This window comes from Haemaphysalis longicornis, unplaced genomic scaffold (genome assembly GCF_048455015.1).
Source record: "Haemaphysalis longicornis isolate Haplotype H1 unplaced genomic scaffold, Haemaphysalis longicornis Haplotype H1 scaffold_2, whole genome shotgun sequence".
Classification (NCBI taxonomy): domain Eukaryota; kingdom Metazoa; phylum Arthropoda; class Arachnida; order Ixodida; family Ixodidae; genus Haemaphysalis; species Haemaphysalis longicornis.
The window spans coordinates 191,386,833-191,405,923 of NW_027526295.1; the positions used below are offsets into that span (position 1 = coordinate 191,386,833).

Genomic DNA, 19,091 nt, shown 5'->3' on the forward strand with positions numbered 1-19,091 from the left:
CGAACGACTATCCTTAACACAGTTTATCACCACACTATCATCCCCTTTCTCGCATGTGGAACCTTATTCCTACGTTGATAGTCATTCTAGCGATCGGCGCTGTGGTCATTCTTGCGCGCAGGTAACGCCATCCATCGGCCTCTCGCCGCAACTCGTGCTCGGGCAGGTTCGTTTGCGGCCGTCGACGAGCTTCCGCGACCGGTCGGCGCTCCGCATCGTGGTACAAATTCGATCACCTCTTTCGAAATCACCTTGGATGACAATCCCTAACACAATTTTTCACCACACTATCATCCTCTCTTTCACGTTTACCTTGCTTTTCGCGACGGCCTTGATTCTGGACGGCAGCGAAGAGCGGTCGCTGCCGCGACATGTGTGGTACGAGCCGTTTCGTGCGCCGTACGGGCATGCACGCCGGTCGTGCATGCTCGTACGGCGCACGAACGGCGAGTGAGTGGAGAGCTTCCGCACGCAGAAAACGCTTCATGTTTTCAGCTTGCTTGATTTCTTCTTGAAATCTAGCTATTCCGCTAAGCTGTCATCACAGCCAACAATGTTGATCGGGAAAACTAGCAAGAAGTTCGGGACGCCCAGAGTGCTGTGGTCCCTAAACTTTTCTAATTCCCTTAATGGATCAGGAACTTGGGGTACCTCCGTATTTGTTTGAGCCCGTCGCTTCGCGTATGAAGCACAGAGCACCCGACGACACGGCCGGCCCCGCGACTACTCGTGAAGGCAATGTAGTAGCCACGGTCGCTCGGGTAGGAAATCTCTAATATATGAGTCGCATTAGGGAATCACACAGCAGCATTACGATTAAAAATCGACGCGGAAGCAACTCTAGACAATGGCGATTAATAAAGTGCAGATTACACGCCTGCTTAACTCGGAACTTCGCCCAGAAAACTGGGGCACAGAGAAGCGGCGGCGCAAGTCGCTGGCCGTCTTCCGAATATGACGCTACTTCCGGTCGCTGCCTCTCGGTTTCTCGCTCTTCCGGCGATGCGGCAGGGAGCAGTGGGCGGGGCTTAGGGTCAACTTTAAACACGAATACCGCTGTCCCCAAGCTATAGACTTTACAGGCATAAACTGACCAATGTAATAATTGTAAAAAGCAGAGTTTTTCCCGGTTTTAAAAGCGCTTCAATAGCCCTTTAAACAGGCGGCATTGTCGCGATAACGACCAGACCAACTTTATCGCGAATCTCAAAGAAATAATCGATATATTGCAGAAACGATGTTCAACAGTGGGCCTTCTCGATTATCAGTCCCGGTCCGTCTGCGGACTGCCCAGGACGCGATCCGGTGCTCGATTTTTCTGTGTATTCCTATGGGACCTCGGTCCGAAGGCAGTCCTCGGTCTGCCCGCGGACTGTACAAGACTTGTAAATCGAGGAGGCCCAGTGGTGACTCCGGAGCAACTTTCCAGTGATTCTTCGGTGACGTCACATAATCTTGTTTGTGCGGTCGGCAGCCGCCGACCTCAGCCACCGGCAAAAAACGTTACTGGGAGATTGTGGTGGGGACTCTAGTTGCGTTTGAGGGCAACACTTTAATGCTAACATGCAGTTAACACACTGATAAAAAGGTTTTTAGTGCCGGCCCATAATGCATCACTCCTGCCCATACAACGTCAGTATGGCGCGGAATTTGAAAGTTGTCCTATATTTCTGGAGTTTTTGTTTTGGTTAAAAAACGTCTTGTGTGGCTGCAATGGAGCTGAGCGAGCTGCCAAAGACTATAGCCCTTTCCAACTCAAAACAAAGTTGTATTCTGCGTTCATGGCCCCGCTTCAAGCGCGTTGTCTGCTGCCGTAGACAACCAATCAATGTGATGCTTTCCCCCGCTTACTGAGCGCTACCGCTCGCATTCGGTTTAGTAAGATGACTTTCAATTTTACGCCATAGAGTGTATGCCCCACCCTTGCGGATTCGCGTCGCGGGAGTACTCGACGATCAAAGTCGGCAGAGCTCCAAGAGGGGAGTCAGCTGCGCAGCGGGTACGGAGCACAATTACGTACAGTCATAAACAAATGAAATGCGAACACGAAAATATGAACAAGAATACGCAAAAACGAAAAATATGGTTCTTGTAGGTCCAATAATGGCGCGCTATTGGTATATTTGGAAAACCACTTGTCACAACTTTGTTACTGTAATTAGGCCACGCGTCAACTTGACTTGCATGGATAGAAATGGCGCTATTATTGTGTTCTGGTTCATATTTTCCTGTTCGCGTTTCATTAGTTTATGACTGTACGCAATTTTGTTGTCTTGAAGTGGGCTAAAAATGAGAGGAATGGAAAGGCACGGAGTGAGGTTGGAACATTGCCAAACAGCCTTTCACGCTTAAGCATGATGTTTTCGTTGCGTCAATATTCAGATTTCGCGGTGTTGTGCTTTGGTCGGTCATCATGGCCGACGTCAGCGATTCGGTCAGTATCAAGGCTGCCGCAAAACTGGCAGCCGTAGCGCACTCTTTGTCGTGATTGAAATAGTATAAATTTGGCGGGAAATCTCGGAACATACAGTTTATACCATAGAGTTATAAAGCTACTACGTAAGGGGCGTAGAATTTGCAGCTGCATTGAACACTGAAACTTTTTAGCACGGAAGTGTTTTTTCCCGGATACACGAAGATTTCGCTGACGTCATATCCGCCACGGAAGGGACGCCAGTACAACGAAGCGAGCGGCTTGTAAAGGGTGCACCCCTGCACACAAGGTCTTATTGCGGGGAAGCAACCTTTAGCACTAATGCACTAATGAGCACGTCATACTTAGGGTTGTTCGTTTTCGGGTTTTATATTTTAACTCGAAAGTGTTTTACGCCGCGATACCCCAAGATTTCACTGACGTGATATCCATCACGGAAATGACGCCAGTACACCTTTGCCGAAGCGACCCGCCAGCAGGAAGTCGCTCGCCAAGCACACCCACAAGACAGCCACCGACGCGCAAATCGGAATCAACCACAGTTTTTTTCTGTTTGAGTCTCTCTGCATTTTTGGCGTTAATGGCAGTCTACTGCTTTCAGGGTAAAAGAAATGTTGGAGAATTACAGAAATCTGCTGATGTAACTGAACGACATCGGCAGCAGTCTGTCCGCTCCTGGAAAGCGTTTTGACAGTTCGAGAGGACCCGCTTCGGCACCTTCTGGGCACCTGTTAACAGGCGCGTTACTTTTGGCCTCTGAAGAAGCGGCTTGCGGTGCACGCGCGAAGCTGTTAACACGTTCCGTTAACGTTGGTAGCTAGCTAGTTGCGAATCAGAGGCCGTTGCGCCTTGTGTGTGAGCGCGTTTATTAAAGACGATAGTCTTTATTGGGCTACTTAAACCCAGAAATTTTGGTCTGTCTGTCTGTCTGTCCGTCTGTCTGTCTGTAACGCGATTCAGCCACCCGGCCAAAGTAAATGCTTACTGCGCAATAGTCTTATATACTCACAGCCAAATGTAAACGTCTAAGCCCGGTTTATATGTTCATACTTGCCAACTTTGTTGAACAAGAACAAGACATTACGCAAATATAAGACAGGAAATTAGTACACAAGGGATATTTACAGTGTTCCTTTATTAAAAAATTCATGGATGCTTGGGTTTTCGATAGCAAATGATATTCTACATCTACTGCAGAAAACCGCCGCCTCCTGGCGGCATATGAAAAATCACACGGCAACAGCAACGAAAGGTTCCACTAGCTAGGTTCCACGGTTCTGCTTGGAACGCACGTGGAGCACGGCCACGCGGTTCTATGAACCTTGTAGTTGGCCGCCTCCATTCACGCGCGTCACCGCCGTACTGAAGCGCTGGCATCGAGGAACCCGGCCTGTAGCAGTGGAACGCGGTAAATTCAAATCGCCTTGCGCAAACCTTTAGTGTGTTTACCTTGGGATGAGCCCGACGGTACAGGAACAGCATGATAGGTGAGCGGGAAAGCAAAGGGGGGCATTTCCTTGCCCAATGTCTACAAAGACTATCGTCTTTTGACGACATTTGCAACGAAAGGAGCAGATACGCGGCCAATTTTTTAAACAGGTATCAAGGGACTGGCGGACTGCTCGTCCAGAGGCGGCACTCGGAGTGCGATTCGCCCAGCGGATAGCGCCAAGTATATAGAACAAGAAATTAAAAAAATTGGCGCGGCTTGCACTGGTGGTGCAAGGCTGAAGAAACAGCAGAGCTGGCGGCCCATCTCACTTCGTCGGAGACCTGGCTGTTGCACCTCGCACGGATTTCCGAACTTGTCGCTCAAAGTTTTCCACGACTGGCAGGCCCGGATCGTTTTGTCAGCAGCCTTTCACATCTCTCTCAAAGTGGACCGCGTTGGCACGTGCTAGAAGCTGCGGAAACCGTCTTCACGAACTAGGTGCCAATAGCGGCGCGAACTCGGCGTCTGTTCTCCCACTTCAGGTGCGAACGCACGTGAACTGGCGAGTATTAGGACACGCGAGAGATCACTCCACCAACGCTGGGCAGAGTGATCTTGAAGGCCGAGCTAACCGGCGCCGGGCGCTTTTCAAGAGGCGGACGCTCATGTGCGCTAGGTCTTTTTCTTGGTATTTTTTTTTGTGGTAACGCTATACGGTGGAAATAAAAGCTTAAAGGGACCCTGAAACACTTTTAAATGCAGAGCATTTCAGTAACTCATGATGTCACCCGCGTTGGCGTCCGTAGTCCGCATCGCTCCCCCTACAGTATATAAAAAAATAGTACTTACCGGCGCCAGGTTTCGATCCCACGACTCTGCGGGCGGAACGCAAGGTACATGATGCTCAACCCACTGGGCCACAAAGCCGACACAGAACGGAAGGTTACGAACGCGCCTTATTCCTTGACTCATTCAACCGTCGGCCACAGGTGCGCCCTCTCCCCCGCATCCTCCTCGCCTTCTCTCCGCTCGCAGCACCCTCTCTCGCCGCGTTCGGTTCGGGCGCACAACAGGTGGGGATGTGCGCAACACCCTCTCTCGCCGCGTTGGGTTCGCGCTGGCATTGGATTGGATTCGATTGGATTGTCTTGGCTTGGCTTGGCTTGGATTGGTTTGGATTTGGATTGGATTGGATTGGATTAAAGTGGATTGTGTTGGATTGTGTTGCGTCATAGCCCCGCCACGTTGCGTCATAGCCGTTCCACGTTGCGTCATAGCCGCGGCAGGGGGTTCACGGCACGTTTAACGTTTCACCATCGACTTCATCGACAATGTCTACGCTGGAAGACAACAATTACAACAACCAATACGTAATCCATACGACTTGCAGGCGCGCCCCTCGCGAGGGGGATGTTTCTTTTTTCTTAAACTTTTTTTTTTTGAATTCTTAAATGCTTGCAGAACGTAGTCACCCAACACACCCAGTACTTAAATTAGGCGGTCGCAAAATACCTCAGCCAAAAATTACTGCTTTCATGCCCATCAGATAACTTGTAAACTCGCTCGAAAGATTTTTCTCTCTTTCCCGGTCTTGACGTTCTTCGACGGCTCGAATTACGTCACTAAGGCCATGTAGCGGCTGTTGGCCGGTTTTCCTTCAATTGCAACAATGAACCCTTTTCGATAGCAACTTAAAAACAGGGCAAAAACAAATCAGTAATGAAAGGTGCATCTGGTGCGACAAGCAAATCACGCAGTGCCGCTCTGTGCTGGCGATAACTATAGCTTTCGCAGTGGCTCGAGACGCGAAGGTAAGAGTGAAAGCGCTTATCGAAAGTATTGCAAGGTCCCTTTAAAACCTCTGCTGTTAAAATGTCTTGCCCCTTTAAAGGCTGCACCTCCGCTTACGGCGGGAAAGCATTATCAAGGTTTGAAGTGGCAGTTTATCTGGCTTCGGTGGCGCATGCACCGTGATGAAAGCAACGAGCATCAGACACTCTGCGCCATTCATCTTGGGTGTTTTTTTTTTATGCCTTACAGGTGCTGTTAAGGTTCCCAACGCAATCTTATCCATTTGTAGAGAAAAAGGACGAGCAATACCTCTCTAACAAAACAATTAGGTGGTCCCTTAGGAAGGCTTAAAGGAGCTATGAAGAGAAAACACAAGTTTGGTTCATTCGAAAGATTGCCTCGTTAGAACCATACTGACACCACTTTTAACGCAAACTTCGCTCAAATAAGCTACATAATTAGGAAAAAAGGGAATGACCATGCGACCCACCAGCTCATTTCCCGCAACAGAACCTATGATGTCACACTAGAATGCTCTGCGATTGGCGGAGGCCGGCAAAAGCAAGCGCAAGTTAGGCATGGCTTACCATTTTTGCATAGTGAGCTATATGCCCGTTAAACATGCTGCAAATTCCTTTTATGACACTAAGAACGGTGGAGTAAACGGTTCAAGTTCCGAACAAACACGCAAACGTGTACGACAATGCGTACAAAACTACCGCCGGCCGAGCTCGACATCTCGCCGTCGTGCAGACGAATTTTCGGGTTCGAGGCTCTTCGGAGCCAACGAACCGTTGCAGCACGCATAGCCGCGACCTTGCTTGGTATCTTAATCCCTTGACAGGAGGTTGCCCGCATATCGCCAACCGGCAAAGGTAAAAATACAAACGAGGGGAGTAAGGAACAGCAAGCAGCGACGAGATAGTGCCAGTCGTCGCAGAAGTTTCGGAATGGTGTTGGCTTGCTGCTGTCGTTACGAGCTCGTTTCTAGTTTACAACCACTGAAAACTTCAGTTTGTTCGAGTACTTTACAATGAAATTTCGTTGCTGCGTCCTGAAATGCCCATGTAGTACGGGCAAATCGTCGAGGGAGTGCGACATTCCCGCCGGTGAAGAGATCTCCTTTCATGTGCTGCCCAACGACGAACCTCGGCGAAGCAAGCGGCTACGTCTTGTGAACTTTGCAAACGGTGGAGAAAGGGAGCTAAAGGAAGTACGAGTGTGCTCGCTTCGTTTCCGACGAAGTGATTACGGCAGGGACCCTTACGTTAGCCCACTCCTGGGACATGCCGCCGCTCGTCGCCGACTTCGTCAAATCGCCGTCAAAACGCTCTGAGATGGAAAAAAAAAAAATACCGTACACACCGCGCATTGACGCTCGTATCTTCGGCTTTCCATACACGACACCGGCCAACTGGCATAAGCGATACTGCTACTGAAATTGAACTATTATTAACCGTAATAAAAATACGGCACATACGTCCGTCGCGACGGGGCTGACGAGGCAGCGGTGCCGACGGCTGGGCGTTCGTCTGTTGTGGGTATCGCGGAATGGTCGCTTTCCGGTCCATCCGTGTATCCCACAACTCTTGCTGCTCGTGCACTTAGAAGCATTGAGCGTTCAAGTGGTGTGAGGTTGTTAAATGCAAGCCCAAGCTCCTCGATCTTGAGTTTTGTTGTCCGGATCAGGCGATTCCATGACGAGGGCTGCGGGTGCACTAGGTTTTACTAGTATTTTTAAAATGGCCGCCGTCTCGGTCGACTCCCGCGTGTGGGTGCTATATGGAGTCGACATACTAAGTATCTGCTTCATGGACCGGCTCGTATGACGCCATTGCTCACGTCACGAAATGTGCAATTAGCGGGAGATTTAAAATGTTGGCTTAAATTGCCTTATTTCTCAGTGAATAAAGTATCATTTGCTTCCGGGAAAGCACTTGGGGTACTATGAAACACCTCATCTTTCGAATAAAACAAACTTTTCTTTTCTCTTCATGGCTCCTTTAAAGGATTTGTCCGTGTCAGTCGTTATATAAGTAAAGATGACTTGTACATACGTAATATACGGGATAGATGTGTCTCTGTAAAGCTTCTTATTTTCGCACACCCTTGATTTTGAGGTATATCGATTTGAAAAATTGGCTAACTTAGGGGAACGCGGTGGTTATCAATTTTGATAGTAAAACTGGGCTGCTGTCAGCAACTGCACTTGCGTAAGCCTTCGCTGCGCAGGTTATCCCATATTGCCCACACAATATAGACGAATTTAGAGACAAACTTAAGGAAGACAAATTTTACAGTACGCAGCACAGGCAGTATTGGTGTTGTCACCGAGCATATGCCTAAAAGTTTACAGTCCAGAGAAGAAAAAAGTTGGTCGTCATCGCGCCCTGCGAAAGTGGATGTCCAGTAAAGCTGTTGTAAAGCACTACAAATTGTGATGGAGGAGGGTATGAAATGTCTCTCGTCGTCTCGGCGGGCTTGTCGCTTGCGCTCAGCTAGTGTCACTAGATCCTGCCTAGCCTTCAAAGATAATCTGCAAACGTAATCTTTACAAGGCACACATGTGGTGTGGTGGGGTCCTATCACAGGCGCCTTATCATCCATAATGCGTTTTTCGATGCTTGTTTTGTGGTTTCCTTTAAATGAATTCTGTGCTCTCGGCTGTATGCCTGATCAGCCTGACGCATGCGCTCGGTGCCTTAGGCCTTGGTGCCTTGGCATTTTTGCCCGCGGAGATGAAACCGCTGGGGGGCAGAGGTATACAGCTTTGCTGTAAAATACTTCTGGCAGATTTTTACTCGAATGTCATGCCTCGCTTTGTTTCCCTGCGGCAATCTGCGCAAAGCGTGAAATCAATCCGACAACGTGCCTTGGAAAAAATCGTCGCACTGCCGCTCCGCGCGTACAGTGCTCAACAGCGCGGCTTCCTCGCATTGCGGAGGAGAGCGCCGATGAAGGGAGGAGGCGAGGCCAAAGGACGCTCTGTTTCCCAAAATAGCTCGTCGCGACTCTCTAGCTCTTCCACCACCACCGGCTGCCGCATCGACTCCCGGGAAACTCGGTCGGCCGGCTCCACGCCGTCGGCGGCCCCAGGAGTACGCTGCCATCGCCGTGAGCCGTAGTGCCTCCCCCCCTCCCCTTCTTTTCCTTCCTGTGGGAGATGGCGGGGGATGGAGGCTTGTCGCCTATCTTAATAATGCTGCCCGTCTTTCTCGCCGATTCACGCGTGTCCCGTCGCTGCGCTGGGGACAGGAGCGCTGGATGAGGAGCAGGGAAAGATGAGCTGGAAGGCGGGAAGGGACGCATGGCGGTGAAGAGGGCTTTTCCGCAGCGCCGCGGGGCTGTTGCGTAACCGGCTCTGGCTGCCGTCGCTTCATCGCGCGCGCGCAGCGCCATTCCTTCCCTAATCGCCGTGGCGCGTGCGTGTCTGCGGAAATGAACAACACTGGGGGATGCGTCGGGCCTTCAAGATGCGTGTATCGAATGGCGACATCGGCCACGAATGAAGCGCGAACATAGCGGCTCGCGCTGAATGAGGAGCATCGTTGCGCATATTGGACATAAAATGGCAGATTGTACCCTGTCGTTTACTGCGCTGCCTGCTATCGGTCAAAATGGGGAATGAAACGTGATAAGCGACGTGGTTCGGCTATCGCGTGGGTACTTATTTTACGCTGCTGATGCGAAGCCATTGTTTTGTTACCAGCGAGAATGGACACGTTAACGACTGGCACGTGTGCGCAGGCCTAATCCAAATACATATAAACTGAGTTGCGATAGTTTATCGCTTTACATTCGCTATCGCGAGGTGGTAGGAGACGCGTAGCAATATGAAAACTCGCCTCAGTGTGACCCCCCCCCCCCTAAAAAAAAACCATACCGTATTTTCGCGCGTATTACCCGCACCAAAAATGCGAAAATTTCAGCGGCAAAGTATGGGTGCGGATAATACACGGGGTTTTTCCTTTAGTGCAGCTTCACGGCAATGCGTGTTAAGTCGTGAAGCTTCTACGCAGTAACACTGACTAAGCCTTCCATGGCAGCGATTGTGCCAAACATACAAGGACACGGAAGAAAAAACAAGGACGAGCGTACTCTAACAACTGAGTTTTATTAGTGAATTGTGACTTTCGCCTTGCCGTCAGTGTATTCTACTCGCTAGATATACGCTTTTTCTGTCTACATAGTATGTGACGTGTTGCTTGAGCAGTAGCTTTGGTGCAGCCTTTCCTGTATCAAATGTGCGGGCGATCGTTTTCTTTTTCTTTTCCGGCGGGCTGAAAGTGGCGGTGCGGATTATATGCAGGGGCGGGTTATACCCGTGAAAATACGGTAAATCCTGAGCCATTCCATTCTCTGAAGAGGAATGACCAGCGAAGATTTTTAGCGTATACGACATAGAATTCACGCGAAAGGTGTACGAGCAAGCTTAATTTTTCTGGAGCGTTGATGGGGGAGGGGGGTGCGTGGGTGTGGGGGGCATACTTCTGGGTTTGTACAATAAAAAAAGGGTGTAATACCTGAAAGGGCCAGTGACTGTGCTTTGGTAAAATGTGGCGAAATTTGGAACTCGATGTCCAGGTGTGAATGGTCGGAGGTAATGTATGCACGCGGCAGGCATGACTCGAGCGTCCGTTGGCCAGCGGACGGTAAGAGGCTCATGTCCGGTGGATAATCTAGCACTCAGCGAGAGGCGGATCAGTAGCATACATTGGAGGAATAGTTACTGGTCGCTAAGTAGCATTCCCGGTGGTGAGAGACGAGATAAGGCAGGATAAATTCAGTGACATCACGTTGTCACGTAACGTACCAGCCGGAGAAGTGCTTGACAGCGGCACTTGTAATTCGATTCCGACACGATCGTAGAAACGAGCTGAGAATGGCAGGTCTACAACGCACCGGTCGTTGACGAACAGGTGCACTTCATCGCGAACAGGGCCCCTCAAGCAGGAATGTAATTGCGCGCGAAACTGTGCGCACTACGCCTATATCTCAGATGTGAGCCGAGTGCTATTTGCTGTAAGGATGCCCATGTGAGCTTTTCGGGGAGCAGCGCTGCGTGGGATGTTCATTTGACTGCCAGTACAAAGTCATGGAGAGACCCTTCCAACCGTCAGTCGGCAGTCAAGGAGGTCGAATGGAGAAATAAGAACTCGGGGTACGACGCGAGCCTGTGATGGGGACAAAAAATTCAGAATGGAAGCGACCCGGGGTTCATTTCGTCGCTGAGAAGCCGTGCGCGACGGCAGAAGAGGATTGGTTCTACCGTTTTAGCAAGCCTATATATGACGTTGGCATCACATTGAGGGCGGCGAGACCGATAAACGACGAAAGCGTCAATTTCCTGTGGGCGAAAAGCCCAACTATCGTCGTGTCGTAAGGACATTTCGAGAAAGGCTTAGCTAATACAAGGGTGACGGGCAGTGCCGACGTTGAAGTGGTTGTCACATAGATAAGGATGTACCGTAGGCATCCTGATAAAGCCGAGACTATGTACAGTCTGTTTGCCTGTTACAGAATAGTTGTGTTCGCATTTCGCGATAATTCGATTCGTACACGCGCGCGACATTTTCGTCTGAGTTTGACTTGTCTTGGGAGAGAACTGCGCGGAGACCAACACCACTGGCGTCCGTGTGAAATTAATTAGGCGAGCTTTGGTCATCGAGCATATAGGGTTGGTAACAACGAACGCCTAAAAGATGAAAACGTTCCACTACTCTCCTGGAACCACGTAGGCAGACTGTTGTCGCCACTACGATGTTTCGTCTGGAAGACAGCGGAAGCAGAAGAAATAGCGCACTAATCGCTGGGAATGCGAGCAGGGTTCCATAAAGTTTCGGGAGGGGGTGGGGGAGGCATTGATGGTAGTTGGGTCGGAAACGACGGCAGCGGCACGGTGTCTGTCAGAGATCGGGCATGACACGACACGTTCCTATAGATTAATTCAGTTACACGAGTTACACGTGCCACAAAATTGGAAGATAAATGGACGTGTTGTTTAAATACCGAAGAGATTCATGTCATTAATTCTACTCGGGCAGATGACATGTTACAAGACTAATGCAATGGCATTAAATCTGTATACGCCGTGAGGGATAATAGATAGATGAAGCATTACTGGTTCACTGCCGGGGAGGGAAGGGGGGGGGGGCAGGAAGGGAAAGGAAGGTCTTAAACTATGGCCGGTTCACAGTGTCGTCCTCGCGTACAAAATCCCGGAGGGAACACATGGCATGTTTTGACAATGGTGTGCGGTTGTGGCGTTATTCAATACAGGTACGATGGGACTTGACCACAATGACGTACTGGAGCAGCCTCAGACCAGGGCACTGCACACAAGGCGCCTCACTATAGGTTGCGGACCTCCAAGTCGCATACTCTGCAAGTGTCGACAGGGTACATGAAGGCAAAATACAATTTTTCCTCATTTGAAAAAAAAAAAAAAAAAAAAACTGGCCTTTGTTAATTTACTCAGCTTCGTTCAAGCCACGAAAGGCACTTTTTCTACAAAAAAAAATTCAAGAAAAATTAAAATGCTTTCAAATTTCGCGCTACAGTGACGTGTTATGGGCAGAAGTGACGCAATAGAGGCTGTTACATGAGGGAAGGCGTCCCAGCGCCGAGCTCTGTCGCTTCCGTCATGCGAGTGGTAGCGTGGGGCAGCGGGCGGCCACCAAAGTTGCTGCCTTGAAGATAACAAGAAGCCGAAGGCAAACTTAACTGGTTTATTGCATGGCGAAAGATGGGTCGAGGCAAGACAGGAGCAATGCCCCGACGGGCGAGGTCACAGTACAGGACTCGAGCAGAGTGACAGCATTGATTCACTGCTCAAACAGGAATGAACTACAGCGCTTAATTGGGGGGTGTTATTTATGCCCAAAGCGGTAACAGTCAAACAAGCGTTTTCTGTGGGTTTTGCACGCGGCGCGAAAAGTACAGACACACACAACGCTCTTTCCAGAGTTCGTGACGGGTCGACTGCACGTTGCGGAGAGAGGAGGTCTCCGCAACGGTGTCCGCGTCCTTCGGGCACGTCGGGTTTGCCGACGCCAAAGTTTGAATCACGCAGTCTGCGAGGCGCCTTTGCGCCGGCCTTCCTCATGCACGTTGCGGCGTGTTGGGATCCGTTGGCTGTTGCTGCAAGCCTGAATCACCAACACAGAGGCGCCCACTCGAAAGGAGCATGTTAACAGAATAACGACCGAAGCGAGACCGAAGCCATGACTGCCCGTTACGGGGATCATCACTTTACTCCCCCGCTTTAAATCTCCCACTGGCGCATAGCCAGCGGGAGATTTGACATCCTCCCGCGCGCGCAACGTTCGTGTCTGCCGCTGTAGAATCCCGCTACAGCACACCCTACTAGCTGGCCGGTTGACAGCTTCTCCAGCTGGCACCACGGCCGCGTATCGGCCAGATTCCAACATGGCCGTCTAGTACGTGTCTCTTCGGATGATATACGCGCAGAGAGTCTCGCAGTTAATCCGAATGCTTGAGCGTCAAGTGGGCTCTGATCACTACGCGCTGATGCCTCTCTTTAAAGCGTCTCGAACACCTCAGCCCTGGGGCACAGCTTGAACTTGCTGATCCAGTTCTTTGTGTCTTCGCAACGCTGCAACGTTTTCCCTGCGGCGCAGCGTATACCTGGCTTAGGATCTAACATTTCCCCCGGCCCGCAGTGAATAAAAATAGGTCCACAACCGTTAAGTTTCTTTTCGTTCCACGAGGTCAATCCTTGTAAAGCTGTAGGCAAACACAGTCTCCTCTTGCTCTTCCAGCGGTGCTTGCGCCGTCTTGCCGCTTGCAGGACAGCCAAGCGCCGAAGAGGTGACGCGGGTGAGAATAGAACTATGGGCCCTGCTTCCAGAAAGACTTCATGTCCTTGAGTCTTGCTGCGATTGTCCTGAAGATGACAGTGTGCAACATGGAATGCCTTGGCGTCGAACGGTGTTCTTAGATCAATTTTGAGCCTCCCGTGGGTGGATTGGATTGGATTGGAAAAACCTTTATTTGTGCCTGCAGTGAGCGCTCGCGGGCTCCGACGGGGCCTACGTCGTCTTCGGGGCGCCTGCCGCGCGGACTGGGTCCTCGCTCGCCGTTGCCGGCTCGCCAGGCCTCTGCCGTGCTAGCGCCTCGATGACCTGCTGGACGGCCCAGGTCATCGAGGTTTTCGCTCCCTGCGGCTGCTTCCAGTCGCGGTGGGATCCTTCCTGACTTGGCTTCTTCCGGGTGTTTGGCGCAATCCCACAGGATGTGCGTGAAGCTTGCCGTCTCTCCTTGACAAACTTTGCACTTGTCGGTCGGGTGCGTCTCAGGGAACATGCGATGCATAAGTGACGGGCTGGGTAGCGAGCCGGTCTGGAGCTTTCTGAATAAAACGGCTTGTTCTCGACTCAACCCCCGGCACGGGGGCGGGAGAGTTCTGCGAGCCAAGCGGAAAGCCTTTGTTATTTCGCTGTACTCAGTCATACGATCTTTCGTGCTGAACCACGCCGGACGGTCTGCCGAGGTGCGGTTCGTGAGTGCTCGCGCCTCGGCATGTGCCGTCTCGTTGTGGTTGTCATTGCGGTCGGACGCGTTGCCTGCGTGCGCCGGGAACCACTTGATTCTAATTTTTCTGCCATTTTTGGTAACCATCTGCAGTATGCGTGCCGCTTCCTTTGCTACCATGCCCTTGGCGTAATTTCTTACTGCCTGCCTTGAGTCACACAACACCGTGTGACAGTCCTGGTCCGAGATGACCAGGGCGATGGCCACCTCCTCCGCTTGTTCAGACTTGGTGCATCTCACGCTGGCGGCCATTCGCAAGACGCCGGTCGTGTCAATGACGGCTGCTGTGAAGCCGTTCTTCAGATTGGTGTACTCGGCCGCGTCCACGTAGCGCGCATGCCTGTCGTTGGCGTGCAGGTCGATCAGGGCCTTGGCCCTCACTGTCCTTCTTCCCTTGTTGTGCTCGGGGTTCACGTTCTTGGGTACTGGGTCCACCCGGATGTTGCGCCGGATCTCGTCGGGAACGGGGAGTTTCGTTTCCGTCCTGTCGGGGTATCCAATTCCTAGGTCCTCCAGTATCTGTTTACCGGTCCTGGTTGTAGACAGCCGCTCGAGCTGGGCGGCGCGTTGTGCCTCCACTATTTCCTCGAGCGTGTTGTGTATTCCCAGTTGCAGGAGACGAGTGGTGCTCGTGGTTTCGTACAGCCCCAGTGCTGTCTTGTATGCTCTGCGGATGAGAATGTTTATCTTGTCGCGCTCGTACTGCAACCACTTGTGGTAGGCGGCTACGTACGTGACGTGGCTCATAACGAACGAGTGGACGAGCCTGATTAGGCTCTCCTCCCTCATGCCGCCTCTTTTGGATGTTACTCGTTTGAGTAGTCGCGTTGCGTTCGCTGCTTTTGCCATGAGCCGGGCGATGGTGTCGCCGTTTCTTCCATGCGTTTCTATTACCATGCCTAGTATTCTGATCTTGCTGACCTTTGGGATCACGTTGCCTGATTTAGTTTTGATATTGATTTCCTAGCATTCTCGTGGGTTGATCTTGGGTTTTCGTTTCCTGACGGGAGGATATACCAGGAGTTCCGATTTGCTAGGCGAGCACCTCAGTCCGGTGCCTTCGAGTTGATCCTCAATTGCGTCGACCGCCGCTTGTAGTGTGGAATCGATGTGGGCGTCGCTGCCACCTACCACCCACACCGTTATGTCGTCCGCGTAGATGGTATGTCTGGCGTCTTCGATGCTCGCGAGCCTCTCGGCCACTCCGATCATTACTAAGTTGAAAAGCATCGGCGAGATGACAGACCATTGTGGTGTGCCAGTGCTGCCGACCTTCTTCTCTTGCGTTTGAAGGTCGCCTGCTCGTAACTCGGCGGTCCTGCACGTGAGGAAATCTTTGATGTAATTGTAGGATCTTACTCCCATGTTGAGCTTGGAGACCTGGGACAGGATCGTCGAGTGCTTCACCTTATTAAAGGCGCTCTGCAGATCGAGACCTAGTATCGCTTTGTTGTCGTCGGTGTTGCCGTCGATGATTTGGTGGTTCAGCTGTATCCCGTGGTTTTTTTTCTCTAACTCCGTTCCTGACGAGTGCATTTTCCTGATAGGTGTCAGCTCCCAATAAGGCTCTTCTGCTTTTCTACCAGGCCTGGCACAAGGACGAGAAGTGGTCAGCGAAGCTTTTTCAGCCTTCGTGACTTAAGGTACCCAGAAGGACGCACATGTGCGTTTGGATGCAACCTCCCGGACTACGTCTACGATTAGTGCTAGCCGGCCTTCACGAATGTCCGGTAACGGTTCACCCTTCATGAAGTCGGGAAAAAAGATGTACTCGAACTCAAGCTCACACGGTAGTGGCTCTATCCTTTCGTTCACGTCGTTTACTTCACGCGTTCTGTCGTCTACTTGGACGGGAGCAGCTGAGTTGTCCTTGTGTGCGGCTGGCGTGGCCTCTCGTTCTTCACCGTTGTTTTTCGCCGTAACACTCGACTCTGCTTCGGTTCTGGCTCCCACGTTTTTCAATATCTGGAACATGGCTGTGGACTGTCGTCTCGACACGGCACCCATACCCCTTGCACCCACGTGGCTCACCGTTGAAAGTTTAAACTTGCAGCATTGGCAGGACAACTGGCGAAGTCGATGTGTGCGAGCCGACGTGAGAGGGGTCGTGTGGACGGGGTGAAGTTTCCTTTCCGGCAAACTTAATGCCGGCTGCCCGCAGATCGTTCAAGGTCGATTGCAGCCGACTGCGGGCCCCGCATATCCTTTCCTGGTAGTGCAAAATATCGTAGCAATCGTGTTCGAACTCGTCTCCTTCCAGCAGCTCACCTACCATATCGTTCAGCTTGTTGAGTTCGGCGTCCTTCTGTTCGAGCTCGTTGATAGCCGACTGCAAATCCAACGCAGACGGTAAGGGAACTTGCCGGAGCTCAGTCGCTGCCTTTAGCAGCATCGTAACAGCAGGGCGCAGAACCTTCCTCGACGGACACAGGGCGTCCATGTCATCACCAGCTTGGTACTCGGGGGGCGTACAGTTGATCCCAAGCGTGGTACCCTGGACGTGACCGGGCGTATCTGCGCCCCGCTGAAGGTTCCGGTCGGTCGTAGCTAGGTGGGCGGTCAAGGCCAGCCATGGCGACCTCCGGCTGAGGGCGGGGCAACGCGGTCAACGGCAGTCAAATCACGGGGTTGTACGAACCTCAAGCCGAAGGGGACATCGGTGGTCTCCTTCGCTGCACGTGTTCGTTCTCCCGAATTTCGGCACCAAAATGTTAACGGAAGAACGACCGAAGCGAGACCGAAGCCATGGCTGCCCGTTACGGGGATCGTCACTTTACTGACACGGTAAATCCACGATGATTGTCATGACTGGCGCATAGCCAGCGGGAGATTTAACAGAGCTCGTAGTGGAGGCTCCGCCACAAAGCAGAAAAGCGCTGCAAGGAAATTGCAGCACAGCGGTGCGGCGATTCGTAACGGGTCCAGCACTAAAAGCATGCATTTAGCATTCAAGTTTTGAGATCAAACGGAACTAGAGACCCCACTACAATCACCCACTCATGTTTCTTGGCGGCGGCTCTGGTCGGCGAACGTAAATCGCCCAAACAAGATACTCGGCGTCAAAGAGACATCACCGAAAAATAGCTGGGGTGCCCCATTTGCTTCACCTCTTTTCCTTATTATCTCTATTTAAAGTTTGTGATAAAATTGTGCTTGTTATCGGAACAAACAGTGGAAGTAGTTCAATAATTACAACAGCAACAATTACAACCCGGGTGAAGTACACCCCACGGCAAGAATACTTATCGCGTAAAAAAAAAACAGCACGACTTGTCACACAACTGCACTTTGCGTAGTTTCTCTCCGGCTGTATGACCTCCTTTTTTCTTGCGTAACATCGAGAAGGCTTTTTTTCCTTTCCAAATGTTTAGCAGCTCGGTTGCGTATTTCGTACTAATCGATGGCTTTTTTTAAAATTAGATATGCGGAACATCCAGTCAGCGATAAATATCTGCAGGTGTCAAATTAATAACCGCAAAGATAGGAACAGCAAAACACGAGAGGTGTTACGAGCTTGCTACGGGAACGAACGCAACACTATCAAGAAAAAAGTTATACCGTGCTCTTTTCTAGTTTCCGTTACGCAACAGCGCAAACAAGGCACCCGATTAGCATGCGCCTCTCATATATGCATGGTCGTTACGAAAGACTTCACGCGGTTTCCTCGCGTATGTGTCCCATATTTTCATGTTTCGCCTCGCGCCTTGATATCGTTTCTGTCATTCTTTTTTACTCATTTCCGTCCAGCTTGTTTTCAAAGGTTGATTGATTTGATTGTAGGGTTTTAACGCGCCGACGCAACGCAGGCGATGAGGCGCGCCGTAGTGGAAGGCTCCGGATTAATTTTGACCACCTGGGGATCTTTAACGGGCGCCGAAATTTCGTACACACGGGCGTTTTTGCTTTTCGCCTCCATCAGAAAAGCGGCCGCCGCGGCCGGGAATCGAACCCGCGACCTCGTGCATTGTTTGTTTTCAAAGGTTATTTTCTCCCTTAAGTCCCGAGATCGTGGAAGTCGGGAAAGGACATTAGTGTGCGAAAATAGCGTCGTCATTGTAGTGAAGTGGTCTGGGCGTTCTCGGTTGCATGATTGATTGATTGATTGATTGATTGATTGATTGGTTGATTGATTGATTGATTGATTGATTGATTGATTGATTGATTGATTGATTGATTGATTGATTGATTGATCGATCGATCGATCGATCGATCGATCGATCGATCGATCGATCGATCGATCGATCGACGAGTTTATCTTCTACTGGTTTCGGGCAGTCCTCTAGACTGCGTGGTATTGCTCACATACGGGCTATGGGCATATAGAAGCGGGACGTGAAGAAAAACTAACGCCCCATAGTCTAACGACAACGACGGTTGAAACGCTCAACCTCCTCGTGAGGGAATGGTTCGCTGTCGTTGGGGATGTAAGGGTTCACAGAGTTTTGGTGATGGGGCGGCCGCCATTAGTGAGACCACGAGAGTAAATCAAACTGCTGCGACCGAGTCGGAATGGCGGAGTTGGATAAACGTCGTCACGTCGGCCTCACAACGCGGGGGACCCAGGTTCGATTCATATACAGTGGTGGGTTTCAGTGCACTTCTGGGACGTTTTACAGCTAACACTGCATGAAGATCGTCCACTGGACCCACACGGCACTCAGTACCTCCCTACCGAAAATGAGGAGGATGTATCGCACCATCTACTGACGCTTCTGGGCCTCCATGGTATGTGGAAGGCACCATGGCCTGGATTCGTGGTATCGTGGATGCTAGGCCGGCGAGGCAGATGTTTTGTGAGAGTGTTTCCCTGTTTGTTGAAGGGACGCAAATTCAAGAGTCAGTGCCTGATTGGGTGGCACGTGTTGAACCCTTGACTGTGCT

General features: G+C 51.0%; 1 protein-coding gene and 1 pseudogene across 1 annotated transcript in view; one reads left to right on the forward strand and one right to left on the reverse strand.

Annotated features, from left to right (window-relative positions):
• Hdac4 (histone deacetylase 4) overlaps positions 1–19,091 on the forward strand; it is a 410,486-nt gene that overhangs the window by 49,322 nt on the left and 342,073 nt on the right. The window lies entirely within an intron of this gene.
• On the reverse strand, positions 13,709–15,590 carry LOC144167575 (uncharacterized; annotated as a pseudogene).